Genomic DNA, 15688 nt, shown 5'->3' with positions numbered 1-15688 from the left:
TGCCTATGGGCAATGTGTGTAGTTCGGCGGGTGCGCATGTCGGCATGTATGTGTGCGGGTATGTGTCCCCGTTGTGTATGTGTGTGTGTAGGGGGTGTGTATATGTGCATGTTGGGGGTGTGTGCATGTCGGGGTGCGTGTATGTGCATGTCGGGGTGGGGGTGGGGAGGGGGTTCGTACCACCTCTGGGGGGTGGCAGGGGGGTGGAGGGTGTGGGGGGAGGACTCGGGGGGGCAGTGGGGGTGGGGGAGACCCCTATCAGTGCCAGGGAAGGAATTCCCTGGCCCCCATAGTGCCTACCGCCATGGTTCGCATGGCGGTTCCCGAACGCCAGAAACCGCGGCGGTAAGCAGGGTCATGATACCGTTGGCGGTCTTGGGTCGACCGCCGGACCGGAGTGCGCAGACTCCAGCCCATCGGTCATGACCGCCGTGGCTGTCGGAGTGGGGAAGTGGCGGTCGGTCGCGGCGGTGACCGCCGCGGTCAGAATGCCATTTTTAATACCGCCGGTCTGTTCGCGGTCCGACCGCCGCCTCTCCGCCGACCGCCAAGGTCAGAATGAGGGCCTATATGTCCTACCTTAACCATACACTGAGCCCTGCCCTTGAGGCTACCTAGGGCCTACCTTTAGGGTGCTTTACATGTAAGAAAAGGGAAGGTTTAGGCCTGGCAAGTGTATACACTTGCCAAGTCGAATTTACAGTTAAAACTGCACACACACACACTGCAGTGGCAGGTCTGAGACATGATTACAGGGCTACTAAGGTGGGTGGCACAACCAGTGCTGCAGGCCCACTAGTAGCATTTGGTTTACAGGCCATGGGCACCTCTAGTGCACTTTTCTAGGGACTTACTAGTAAATCAAATAGGCCAATCATGGATAAACCAATTAACCATACAATTTACACAGAGAGCATATGCACTTTAGCACTGGGTAGCAGTGGTAAAGTGTGCAGCGTTCAGGAGCCAACAGCAACTGGTCAGAAAAAATAGGAGGCAGGAGGCAACAAGATTGGGGATGACCCTGTATAAAGAAAAAAAGTCCAACACGACCACCTACCAGCCTAAAGCCAGGGGAGAACAATCAATACCTTGATGTACTTCCCTGATTGGGGCGATAGAAGAAGGACCCAGGCCCACAACAGCAGGGGCATGTTCCAGTTCTACGCCTTCCTGATTCCAGTTGGATCCCTCTGTCCATACTTTCAGGGCACACTAAGTTAACCAATGGGGAGCCCTTCTCCACATCTGCAGATACCATCTGTGCAGCACCTAACTTTACTTTGTTCACAGATGTATCGCAGTGGGCAGATAGTACCACCAGGGCCACCACAGTGGTGTTGCCCACTCCACCCCTTTGTTCCAGAAGTGCTAAGAGATCTTTATCTTTTTGCATGAAAATGTCCTCCTCACTGCAATGTTACAGGCATGTTCAAAGGGCTATTTAAGTGGGTGGCACATTCAGAGCTGCAGGCCCATTAGTAGCATTTAAGTTACAGGACCTGAGTACATTTAGTAACATTTTACTAGTGACCTATAAGTTAAATAAATATGCCAATTGGGGAAAAGCCAATAATATCATATTTTAGGGAGTGAGCACATGCACTTTAGCACTTGTTAGCAAAGGTAAAGTGTGCAGAGTCCAAAGTCCGCAAAAATGGGGAAGGAAAGCAAAAGGTTTGGAATAAGACCACCCTAAGTCTGACTAGTTTAACAATTAGGGTCAGTGATTTCCACCACTTCGGGAATATTCACAGCCCTCCAAGTCACTAAAGTAATCTGAGTTCATCACCCGGTAGTTCTGGCATTTCCTAATTGAAAAGGGATAGCTATGTCATGTTTAGTACCAATGAAAATGTAATAAGAAACCTTCTTTAATGGCAAAGCCAGCTTTATTTTTACAATTTGTAAAATCCCACTTTTAGAAAGATGGCATTTTCCTGCTCTTAGCCCTGTGTGCCTACAGCCTTTCTCCAGTACATGCCTGGGCGACAGTTGGACTTTGTGCATTCCCTTCAGAGGGCCACCCTCAAAGAGAGCTTTGGTGTGAATGATGGGCCATCAACATCTTGATGGCCCATCCTGGGCAGGTTAGGTGGGAAGAGCTAACACACATGAATAGTCTGTGTCCTGCTTCAAAACAAAGGGCTGCATAACACGCTGTATAACCGCTTGTAGTGAGTCTGGAGCCAAGGCAGGAAGAAAGAACCTCTGTGGACCTCAGAGACCCTTCTTTAAAGTCAACCCCATCTCAAAGACACAACAGTGTATAAGTACTGGACCTCTGACCCTATCAGCTCAGTTCACTGGTAGACCTGTGAGGAACTCTTCCAGGAAGGACTGCTGTACTGATACAAGGAGTGCCACTCTGAATTGCTGCTCTGGAAGAACTGCTTGTCTGCTGCCCTGCTGCCCTCTGCCCTTCTGAGGAAGCACGGACCCATTGCACTTGAACTCAGAGTGGCTTCAGGGGCTTGCTGGCTTGCCTCATGGTCTGAAGTCCCAGGGACATCAAAGACTTCTCTCCAATTTACAAACAGCACCCAAACTTTATTTGCTGCAAGTCTTGCTCTGCCAAGTGGTGCCAACGCATTCCAGGCCCCTTGGAAGTGGGTATAAAATGCTGCCACTACCAGAATCCAGGCATCTTCATTGGAAGCACATCCTCGCTGTAGCATGCAAAATCCTGGTGCATCACACCCAGAACCATCACATCGCCTCCAGAACCACTGCTTTGGAATCAACTTGTCACACCCAGTAAGTGGGGAAGATCAAAGCATTGATCCATCCAGTGTGGATTAACTCAGCACATTGAATTCAGATCAACTGCACTCAGAACCAATGTTTTGCTCAATGGAACCAATGCATCATCATAGTTGCATAGACAAAATCTGGTGCATCACCCCAACAGCATAGGGATCATCAACGCATCTTGTGCGGCAATAAGGATTAAGGTACTTTTGCTCAGCGGGCCCTGCATGGGTCCCGTAGCCAGCCTGTGCTCCATCACAGGTGGACAGAACACCCCAATAGCCTCTTATTGGTTCTTTTTTTTATATACTTCACAGATTTTAAAGAAATTACAACAATCCCAAACTAGGAGGGAAAAATAGGTAGGACACAACACATACTGCGATTGTTAATCATCCTTAGTTATACAGTATTTACAGTCGACCTCCTGTCTTCCCTGCCTCCTTCCCCACCCTCCCTCTGCATCCTCTGAGTGTAGCTTTTACTACTATGGAAGGGCACTCCAATAAGACTAGTTTATAGTTCTTTTGTAGTGTATGGCTGCTTATCAGTTCTTCTGGACTAATATTTATCATATGTGTCATGAACTGTACAGTACAGTCGGGGTCCATGTGAAGGATCATGTTTTCTTTTTACCAGCTCATGGCTTACAGGGGGGTTGCAGGACAAGTATTCACAAGAGTGTGTGTGTGTGTGTGTGTGTGTCTGTGTGTGAGAGAGTACTACTGTGGGATCTTTGGGCAACATTCTTTGGACCATCAACCAGTACCTCCCATGCTCTAGCATTGTCTAGTTTACCAATGCCCCGATGGGCCTTCCTCATCAACAATGACCCCTCATAGCATGCCCATTTTTTCATTTTTCATCTCCATGATAACAGCTGTAGGCCCCCTTGGGTCTTTCCAATTATGTCTAAGCTCCTGTTTTGCCAGTAGTAAGGTTAGGTCTTAAAATTTACTAGCGATTTTGTTTTCAGTTGTGTGCGGAAACTAATGGAGAAGGCAATGGCCAGGTGTTGTGGGAACTTTCTTCTCTGTCAGCCTTGCCAGTATTGTGGTGACCCACTCCCAATATGTTGTAAGAATGGGGCATGTCCAAAACATTTGGAGAAAATTGGCATTCACCTCTCCACATCTAGTACAAGCATCATCAGTTAGTCCAAAAATATATTAATTTTCATGGAGGGAGATAGGCCCTACGTAGTATATATAACCCTCTCAATTTAAAACGAGTGTTTCTAAATATCTTGGGAATGTGCTCCAAGATAGTCTCCCATGCCCTCTCTGTTTCGAGGAGTCCCCAAGTCCTCTTTCCAGCGAGCCCTCAACGTGTCCAGCGGTCCCATTGAGTTGGCTTGTATTGCTCTATACAGACATGTGATAACCTTGAGTGTACCAGATGTTGCAATATAGCTGCAATGATTCTGCGCTGTGGGCTCGCACCCGCCAGTTTTCCAATGGCGGAAGACAGCTGCCGTTATTGATCTATGTAGTAGGAAGTGCCAGGGGGAGTGTTCAATAGTTCTTCACATGTGAGTAGGGTTGAGCCCCGGAATAATTGTTCCACGCTGGTGAGGTCTGCTGCAGGCCACTCCTGAACTGCCACTCCCCCCGTGTGGTAGTTCTATCAGCATGTGAAGTGGTAGCTCTGGTGAGTACAGAGTCCTAGTATGGGACTTTCATAGTGCTCTAGCCAGCCAGGCATCTTTGGATGGCAACAAACTCCTTTGGGCCAGGCTCTAGAGCTGGGCAAATTCTCGATAGTTTTTTAGTGAGTGTAGCCAGCCTGGGAACCAATGGTCCCATTTCCCTGCCTGGTGATTGTTTGCCAGCCAGCCATTGGGTATACCACTGGAGTTGAGCCGCCAAATAATATGACTCAAAGTCAGGCAGTGCAAGTCTTCCCCCACTGGATGGTGACTGCTGGGTAGCAAAAGCCACCCTGCGACAACTGCTTCCCCATCTAAAGGACCCCATTATGGTGTTGAACACTATAAAAAAGGAGCGTGGGATCCAGAGGGGAAGTGTTCCAAACAAGTATAGGAACTGGTGGAGAACCACCATTTTCAGCAGGTCTGTGCGCGCATGCACCGTTAGCGGCAGAGTTTTCCAGAAATCTACGTGGGTCTTTAGCTCTCTCACAGCTAGCTCCAGGTTTCCCTCAAGGATGTCTGGTGTAGTGTAATAAATCCTTACCCCCCAGGTAGTTTAGGCTTCTAGGTTGCCAAAGCAGTCCATTTAACATTGCAGGAGGTTGTGTTTCGGGCCTAGTAGGGAAGACACACGACTTTTGCCAATTAACTCTCAGACCGGACATATTACCAAAATCCCATAACATTGCTTTTGCCCCCATCAGGTAATTGTGGGCATCACCTAGGAATAAAAGGAGGCAGCCCACATATAGAACTTTCTTTTGTGAGACTACACACATCTGGATTCCTCTGTAATGATTACCCGCTTGGGCCATGCTTGCCAGTGGTTTCATGACCATTACAAAGATAAGTGGTGAGAGGGGAGATCCCTAGCATGTTCCCCTCTCCACTGCATAACTCTCCGATATGGTGTGTCCTATGCAGACACGGGCAGCTGGGGTCATGTAGAGTAATTCTGTCCTACGGACAAATCCTGGCCCCAAACCCAGGCGCAGCATAACCCCATATAGGTATTCCCATTCTAGGCTGTCAAAAGCCTTCTCTATTTCTAGTGCCAATATGACTGCTCCTTCCATCTCCTGAATGTTTGCTTCCAGTATAGTGAGCAATCTTTGCACGTTTTGGGCTGTATTATGACCGGGAATAAAGCTTGTTTGGTCAGGGTGTATGATTTGTGACATAAGAGGGAGGAGCCTGATGGCAAGAACTTTACTTAATATGTTGTAGTCCACATTTAGCATAGAAAGCGGTCTATATGTCATTACATGTGTTGCTCACTTCCCTGGTTTCATGAGCAGTACTACTATGGCTTCTCGAGTGGTATTTGGGAGGTTCCTCGAGTGCCTAGAAGCCTTAAAGACTTCCACCAGTCGCGGAATCAACTCTGTGGCGTAGACTTCATAGAATTCCCCTGGTAACCCATCCGAACTCTGGGTCTTGCCTTTTGCAAGTTCTTTGATTGCCACAAGGATCTCCTACATGGTAATATCCAAACCTAGAGTCTTAGCCTCATGGGTTGTTGTCTGGGGAAGGGCAATATGTGGCAAAAACTCCTTCATCATGGTGCTGTATAAGTTGAATTCGCTCACGTATAGCGATGTATAAAATTGCAGGAAGCATTTGTTATAAATGAGAATATAGTGACTCCCCTGCTGCAGAATCTATTTCAACTATGGGTATTCCCTGTTTTGTTGGGTTGGCCAGCTGGGCCAGTAGGCAGCTGGGGTGGTTGCTTTCTGCATTAGTTTTTTTCTAAGTAGGTCCTGTAGTCAAATGAGCATGGCCGCTCAGTCTGTCTATATACTTTCTCTCTGGCCTCCATTAGTGCTACCTCTCCCTCTGGATGTTTAGGATGTCTTTGTTCTTCCTCCCTTAGGCTGGTTTCAGCTTCACTAAGTTCTTGCAATTATGTTCTCCGAACTGCCGATAAGCAATATCCCCGGAGCATTACCTTAAATGTGTCCCATTCTAACTGTGGGGTTGCGGCAGACTCGTATTACCTGCAAAATAAGAGCAGATTCTCTCCTTAATGGCGGGTCTTCTAGTGCCTCAGGGGCTAGTCTGCAAGTGGGTATTCAAGTTAATGCTCGGTGCCAGCTGGGGTGTATTAATACTGGGTTATGATCGGATATGGTGCATGTGAGATATTCAATATCATGCACTTGTGGCAGTTTATTAGCAGCACATAAGAAAGTGTCAAGTTGCACGTGTAGTTCATGCATGTGAGAGAAATATGAATAGGCTTGGGGATATCTGTCACCAGGAATCCACAAGGAACCAGTGATTTTGCCAATCTACCAGTCCCAGGGCTATGCGATGTGTGGGAGAATCGCACAACGGGGGTGCGATCTGTCCAGAAGAGGGGCAGCAACACAATTAAAGTCTCCCCTGACAATTGCGTCATGCATTAGGAAAGAAGACAGTTGGGTTGATAACATTGCCAGGAATGAAAGCTGGTCTGTATTTTGCCTGTATACTTTATAATGTTAATCTCTCTTCCATTAAGTTTACCAGAGATTGCCACATATCTGCCCTATAAACCCACAACAGAGTTGTAATGTTGATATGGGACCCAGCCATAATCCAGATCAATACACCCCTAGCAAAGGCCAAGTATGAGGTGTAGTACACTTGCACCCTCCACCTATGTTGAAGAGTTGCCCCCTCTTTCGAGTTAGATGTATTTCCTGAAGTAGGGATGTGTGGGCACCCTGGAATTTTAGATATGAGAATATTTTATATTTTTCTGCTAAAGAATGCATATCCCAGACATTTCAGGAGATCATTTAATACTTTGCTTCAGGTGCCATGTCGATGAGTGAATCAGCTTAAGGTCCTTCTATGCCCTCATCACTAGTATGTCTGATAATGATGCCCAACTCAGAGGTGCTGTAATAACCAGTACTCTAACTCCTTCAGCAAACAATAATTCCCAACCCCCATTCCCACGGGTAAGACGTAACAAAGTTATTCAAAACTCTTGTAGGGACACTTGGTGTAGTGGTACCCATGGGGAGGTGAACAGGCGCCCATCCGACCTAGTTGTAGTTGGAAAGTGAAGTGAGGTGGTAGGGTAGGACAGGTTATACATTGCCCTTACTATTATTCTTTGAGGATTGACACCCCATGTCAAGCACCCTTCCCTCCCGCTTGCAGGCCATCAATAATACTGGATTTGCCTTGCAGTAACTCATCTGCTGTTCTAGGAGTTACCACTGGCAGGATGTCACTTGAGTTTACTGAGGCTGGGGATCCAGGGTCTGTGTCGGATTCTTCTACTCCTTCTTCAGGCTGCTTGCATGGTGTAGATAGTACAGTACTGGAGCCACTCAGAGATGCCATAGCTTCAACTACTCTCCGCCTTTCACTTTGCTTTTCTGTAGTCATAGGTACCCTTGATTACCAAAAGGGCTTTCTCCGGCAGGATCGGGGACGACACTGCACCGGGCGCACCTGCTCCACCCCGCTGGGACCAGCGCTCGTTTGCATGACCAAATTTCCTGTTGAGTCAGGAGAAACCGAGTGCCCTCCAGGGTAATCACTCTCAGTCCTGCCGGGAATTGCATGGAATATGATTTTCCCATTTCCTGTAGCCTTCTCTTTGCTTCCACAAAGGCTGCCCATTACCGCTGGCCCTCTTGGGAGAAGTCAGGAAAAATCATTATTCTGCTGTTTTCAAGGGTGATGTTGCCCAGCTGTCTGGCTTGTTTTAGGATGTGGTCTCGGTCCTTGTAAAAGAGCAGCCGGGTTACCACAGGCCTTGGTGGCATCTCAGGAGGCAATGACCTTGCAAGTACCCGGTGTGCCCTCTCTAGTGCAAAAGAGGCAGAGAGGCCCATTGGAGACACCTCCGTGCACAACCAGTTTTCTAAGAATGCGACCATGTTGTTCCCCTTCAGGCACTCAAGGAGCCCAACTATCTGGATAGTATTGCGCCACAACCAATTTTGTGGGTCATCAGCTTTGGACTCCGGTGCTTTCATGTGCGCCTCCTGTGTGACAAGCTGTGCATGGGCAGCAGGCAGCTCCGGGATGACCTCCGGCAATTCTCTCTCAATAGTGGTGACCTTTTTGGCTAGTCACCTATGGTCATCACGCCAAAGGCCTACGTCTGAGCTCACAGTCTATTTTAGTTTTTAGGGCTTCTCACAAGGCTGTAATAGCTTGCAGTATGTCCTGCAGGAATGGGGGAGGTGCAGAGCTCTCAGTTTCAGCAGCTGCGGTTTCTGGTGACACCCCGCCAGCTGATCCACTGCGGGGCATTCTGCTAATTTGTATTGTACGCTTGCAGGAATACTTGCCCATGTTTGTGTGCAGCTAGCGAATCAGGGGAAGTGATCTATACTCCCAGCAGGCCACTATTCCCCAGGTGATAGTCTGTGTTATTTATTGTGAAGTGGACCTCTTTGATTGGGAGGTAGAGGGTTTCTAGTTATCTCCCAGCCATGCATCACCCTGGTGCACTAGCTTCCCAGTCTCACCCGCAGCTGACAGACATCAGATTGTGGAATAGCTCTTTACGATCTTGGCTTCTTCTCTTCTTCTTCTTCACCCAGAAAACCAAGGCCGTAATAATATTAATTTGAGCTTGTGCATCTCTCATGGGCTTCTCATCCTCCCTGATTTCTCACCTCTCTCTCTCTCTTCCTGGGGAACCAGCCAGTCCGTCGCATGAAAGGTCGAACTGGCTGTTGGTGTAGCATCAAACATCAGAAGTATTTCTGTGCCACAGCTCCTACCAATTCTCAGTGCAACATAGGATTGGTGTCAGCTCTCCTCTGCTTTTCCCTTCGAGGTGATGTGGGCACCCTCTCTTTAGCTGTCTACCTTATCTTCCTTCCTCTGCTCCACAGCCGGCGGTCACCAACCAGCCCCCTTGGCAGTTTCTCTGTTATTCGAGTCCCATAGATGGGTCAACGTTCTCTTGCCTTCAGTTATATGGGCACACCTGTCAGAGGGGGCTCCCTGCAACTTCTATTGCCCCTCGCAGCTTTGTCATGCCACTGCATTTGTCATCCCAATGGGTAGCCAGTGCTCTCCTACTTATGCACACAGAGCTCACTGTTATGTGTTGTGGGTTCTATACCACAGAGGCACTTCTGCCTGCATCGGTGCTTAGGCAAATTAGAGGGGGGGGGCGGTTTCTCCTTGTTACCCTTGCCAGACACTGTCTGTTTCTCCCCTTCCCCGTCCCCAGATCAAAATGGCCTTGCTTCAGCCATCCTTTAGGCTCACCTGCTCTAGTCCCCCTCTTGGCAGTTTCCTTTCTCATGCAGTGCCTCACACAAAGGACCATGGCCTCACCTTGTCCACAGCCTGCTGCCCTAGGGAGTCGATCTGCTCAGTTCAGTGGCTGTCACGGGTATCTCAGTCTACTTTCCGGCACGACTTAGATCTGCAGTTTCTCACTGATCCTGGCTCCATTCATCTGCCATTTTGGGAAGATCGTCTTCTTCGCTGCTGGGATCTCTCTCACCTTGGTTTCCTCCTTGTCCCTCGATCGCCTCTGTCGCTACGGGGGTTCTGTTCCCCCTCTGTTCTCACTGAATCATCAGTAGCCCCCAGGCAGACGTGCCCAGTCTTCACCTTTGTGGATTTCGTGTTTGGATAGGCCAATAGGGTGCAGGATGGGAGTCCAATGGGGCCCGGCCCACCAGAGCACTCAGGCTCGTGCCCTATGCCATTTGCAGCAAGCCACGCCCCCCAGGCTCTTATTGCTTTCAAGTGCTATTTTCACATTTATTCTTTAAAAATGCCTATCTCAACTTCTACTTCTTGTATTTTTGTCATTTGGTTTTGTTTTATTTATATAATATAATCAATTTTTCTAACTTGACGTGGAGTCTTTTTGTGGTGATTTTAATGTGTTAATGTTTTAAGTGCCTTTTAAGTTAATCCTGACTACTCTGTGCAAAGTTACCAGAGGGTGTCCACAGGTTAGTTTATGATGTGTATCTGACATACCCTAACTAGGATTGTGGTTCCTGCTTTGAAAGGCTGCAGACCTCTGCCAACCAGAAACCCAGTTTCTTATACTCACCAAGACTGGACTGGCTGGCTTAGCATCAGGCTTGAAGGGTGGGGTCCCTTTTGTTACTGGGGGCTGGCTTTGTAGATATACAGCAGTTTGAAAAGCACTGTAAATTTCCTTGTAAATCCAACAGCTTTCAGCACAACAAAAGAGCCAAGATAACTCTGCAGATTAATGCACCTGTTTTCGAACAAACAAATTATTGTTTATTGGCAGTTTTGACTCATCTAAGGTAGCACAGTTGGTTAATATGTCTGCAGCAAAGAACACTGCCAGTAATTTGTGAAGAGCTCAGTGGACTACTGTTGTTGTCACAGGAACCCTTTTGTTACTGTCTAGGTCATATGTTACAATCATAATCTAGCACAGTAAACTATGAACTGCCATCAGAAAGCTACATACAAATGTCATGGTACAGGTAAGAAAGTTATGTTTTTTCCCAGTCTTTCATTATTCTAATTTTACTATAGAAGGGTTGTTTGGGTAGAAACAAATTCTTATTAGTAAAATAAACCCTATCCACTGTGCTTCATTCTGTATTTATGCCTCCACAGACTAAGTACTCTTAAAATTGTCTATCAGTATGGATGGCATGTAAATACTACACCTTGTTGTCACCTTTGTCTTATGTAACCTTATCTATACACTGACATACATGTGTATGGTTCATTGTGGGTGCTTGGGGTGTGTGTGTGTGATGTAAAGTGCTATGGCACTGTACAAGGGTAAGAAAAGGTGCTACAGAACAAATTAAATACATGAGAGAGGGGCTATGGGGAGATGAGAGGCGGTGTTGGAGGATGATAGTGAAGGACTAATTGAAGAGCCTCAATAAAGATAGGCATATCCTAGTGCACTGTGATAACGCGTCCCAATCTTAATAATTTACTTACAAGGAGACTCGTTTTAGGCCAATTAATCTTTTGACCCTGATTGGGGACTTCCCAGAACTATCTGTCTAGCATGTCAATCAAGGGATCAATAACCTAATCAATATTCACAACTAATCAATCAAAATAATCAATAACAGTTAATAAGAACAAAACACACCATGACTTTTCAGCCATGAATAACCACACAAATCTAGTAAGATTTTGGATATTTATTCCCTATTTGTTACAATCTACCAGCATGTTCATTAGTCTCAATGCCAGTAAGCACATCAACAAAACTACAATATGGCAACTTGAGTAAGACTATCAATGCATAGATCAAGAACATTAGAACAAAGCACGACGTCAACATGAATCAACTTTAGCAGGGTATCATTAGTTCATTATTCTAGAAAGCGAAGATTCAGTCATTTGTCTATTTGCACCCGATATTAATGAACTCCTTAATTAACCTCTAATTAGCATCAGCATGTTGGGCTTCATGCAAAACAATTTAGGAACATGAATTTAGAAAACATCTAACTATGGCCTCTAGCAAAAGAGCAGTTGGTACCTAGAAAGAAAAGGCAAACAGACAATTACAATTCTTCAGCAGATAGTTACCCATCCAAATGGGGCAGCATACAGTGTCAGTCTTCGTCCTCAGGACATCAGTCAATTCGCCATCAGCTGGGATAATCAGGTAAGATTCAGCAAAGTATAGCAAAAGGCTCTTCCCTCATAAGGAGGAGAAGTGCATATCGGGAAAGGCGAGGATGGTTTATAGTATCAGGCTGCTAAAGACAAAGTCTCTCAGAATGGCAAAAGGTGAGGGCAGGGTAATGGCTCAGTAATGGCTGATTTCTCCTTGTGTCATGCTGTTATATTAAAGTTGTCGAACAAGTCTCTAATTTCCCATTGGGCAATATTTGGTGCATTGTTATCTTTGTCCAATAATCAGTCACACACCTTACTAGAATTTTCACCTAAGACAGTTCCCATGCAGTTTATTGGCTCCTTTGATTGACGTCTTCAATGGGTAGAATGTCAGGTATGAAAAGTTACACTTATCGCTCCAGTCAGTAGTTCCATTGTCTTCTCCTAGTTCAGGCGACCTCTTGCACCTGTTGCGAATTACACTGTTGCATTCGGCAAGAATGTCTCCTTTGGCAAGTCGGTCCCATGAGAAAGAATTTACTATGGTTACAAACATATCTCTAGCTTTTGGAAAAGTACAGCTCCATGTCCTTCAGGAAAATAGCACATTGCACGTTAGAAAAACACAATTAATATGAGACCAGGCAGCTAGGCCCAGACCCTTGCTAACTAAGGCCTAGTGATTAATTTAGCAAAACCCTAACACATAACTCTTAATTAAGATGCGTTAATACAAAACCATACATGAGTACATTATTAATTAATTATTAGTCAGTTTCATTAATCATCGTATACAATGGTGGCCACTCCCCGTGGGCACATTTCAAATGCGCGCATTACATTAACACATTTTCTATGCGGTTTCATTAGACATTATATTTCAAGCTTTTCATGTTAATATTGATTGTAAAAGTCACACTCCAACAACTGCACGGTCATTTACAATGCTTTAACAACTAATGAAATTGAATATATAATGAAAAACGTGTTGTAGAATGCACTTGTACATAGCAGGGAAATTCACCACAATCCCGTTCATAAAGGATTTCTTTTCGATATAGAAACAAGACGTCGTGTAAGTCAATGAGTACTTTCATCAAATAACATCAGGCAAAAGGGGGCTTTTTAAAAATCAGTCAAGGATTTTTTTCGCTTTTGATCTGCATTGAAATGAAGCCAATATTAGAAAGGAGAACGCTAAAATAAATTATTTTTTAGCCTTACAAATGGCATGTATGGAATGCTTGCATCATACCTGAATGATTCCAGATATCTTACCCACAAAGTCAACTCTAAAATAACTCTCCTTCAAATCATGGCTTTCATCTGAGATTGAAACCACGATAGCTAAACTGTAATGCTCCAATATATGCGTGTGCCTTGGTTGTGAGATGAAATCCTTTTAATATGACCACAGGGGACTTTGATTGGGTGTAAGCGCAGCGAATGTAATGTTCCACTACTAAAGAGCACATTTTCTTAGCTGTAAAAAAATACACATGGAGGCCTACATTTTCAAGTAAAGTTCCAGGAGCACCAAGAATTGCATTCGTAGTGCGTTAATTGTTAAACACAATTTTGCCCCAAAAAAATTGAACAGAAATAAAATAAATTTGGGTCACACACTAAATAAATATCTGCTCCCACGGACACGCGGGCTCTGTGAGAACTCCAAACAATTTAGGACCAGAAAGTACAGATCTCCTTTGCACGTCCTCATTATTCTCTGAAGCAGTACAGAAATGCCATGCTGATTTACTGCACTGTCAGCACAACATACCTCTTATGTAGTAAACAACAAAATGGCGATTCCCGGGGGATGCAAGAAAACAGCACAGAGTATGTTTGAAAAAGTGTAAAAGATTTATAGAGCTATTTTAGCAATCTCCGTCATGGAGTGTTAGAAGACCTCTGTAATAGGTTGTAAAGTCTTCACAAACTTTTCTGAGACAAGGTTTCTGTAGCGTTTACCTTGACGCGCTCAATTTATGAGTATGCAAAGGTCACTTACGTGACAGAGTGTTATTTGGAACATCTTCTACTTATGTTGGTGTATAGCCAGTTGCACTGCACATACTCTTGGAATTCCGTTTCATGATCCGGTCCCAATACTATTCTATTCATGTATACTATTCTATTCATATTTATACAATAAGGGTATTGTGTAGCAAGTATCCGCCTGAAACAGCACTGCTTTTGTAACCGCTGAAATGAAAGATGCAATGAACTAAATAATTATCCGGCTTGAGATGTAAATAGGGTCGTGACATTGGTGTTACTGCTCCTTTGCAATTCGCTTTGAAATTTATCACTGCTCTGCGAGCACAACAGCAGCCACATCATATGGTATGTACTGACTCCATAAATGTGGGCTTTTGGCATCAAGAAGGGGTGCAGGAAGAGCTCACGGACGGCTGCATACTCCCTCAATGCCATTCACTGAATATCAACTTTTGTTTGTGAAAGTAGCCTTCGTCCCTTTTTAGGACAGGCTCTCCTTTAAAAAAACGCAATCCTATGACCGCAAATCCAGGGATGGAAGCTGTTGTCCCTCATTAGGCCTCAATCCCTGCATTGTCGGCCATTTTTAAGAAGCCACTAACAAATCGTTTCTCATGCATATTAAGTCAGGAGTTGTTTTGACCATGCGAATGGGAGTTATGCAGGGCTGCTCACAAAAAAGTCAGCGTGCAAATAATAGCAATAATAACAACATGTTTGCTATTTGATCCCAGTACATCAAGCTATATGTGTGTCTGGAAAAAGGAAGAAAATATCTTCGGACACCAAGAAGCAACTGGCTGGATGTTAAAATGCCACTTTCCTCAGCTCCACAATAACTCCCTAAGAGTCATTGTGTTCTCTTTTAAGTGACTAACATTTAGCTGGTGGGGAGGTGAGGTGTAACTGATGAAATGGTGTGTGTAATACATTTTCCAGCTCTTCTAACCATTATATAAAAAACATTGAGTATTAACATTTTGTCATACGAGTTACATGATCTCATATTAGAAATGGGTACTGTTACATAAAATGTTATACTCCCAACCAAGTGAAGGAATTAAGCTATGTTAGAAATGTAATTTTTGGTTGGCAGTCAGGTTACCCCCTGCCCAAGCAAGAACCCTCACTCCTGTCAGGGTAAGTCACACACAATCCAAAATTATCCTGTGCCCACCCTCTGGTAGCTTGGCACGAGCAGTCAGGCTTAACTTAGAAGGCAATGTGTAAAGTATTTGTGCAATAAATAAAACAATAACACAATATAGCACCACAAAAATACACCACACAGTGTTTAGAAAAATATATAATATTTATCTGGATAATTGCAGGTCAAAACGAATAAAGATGCAATATGAAATTGTAGAGATATCACTGAAAAGTGATATAAAGTGTCTCAAGTCTTTAAAAAGCAAACAAAGTCTCTTTCAAGCACAAAGTACCTGGTTTAAAGTGGAAAATCTCCACAAAGGGCCGCAGAAGAAGAGATACGTGGAAAAATGTTGTGTGTGTCGATTTCTCCCCTGCACACACGGACTTGCGTCCTTATTTTTTCACGCGGGGAAGTCGTGCGTCGTTTTCCGGTGCGCGGACAGTCTCCTTCTGAGGTTCGTGGGATTACCAGATGTCCCGGGGTCTGTGCGTGGAATCCTAGGCTTGTTTTCCGGCTGCACGTCGTTCCGGTGGGCTGTGCGTGGAATCTTCTCCCTCATGGCAGGCGTCGTG

The sequence above is a fragment of the Pleurodeles waltl genome, chromosome 11, assembly GCF_031143425.1.
Source record: "Pleurodeles waltl isolate 20211129_DDA chromosome 11, aPleWal1.hap1.20221129, whole genome shotgun sequence".
In the NCBI taxonomy this organism is placed as follows: Eukaryota; Metazoa; Chordata; class Amphibia; order Caudata; family Salamandridae; genus Pleurodeles; species Pleurodeles waltl.
Note: the sequence above shows the minus strand (reverse complement) of the source record.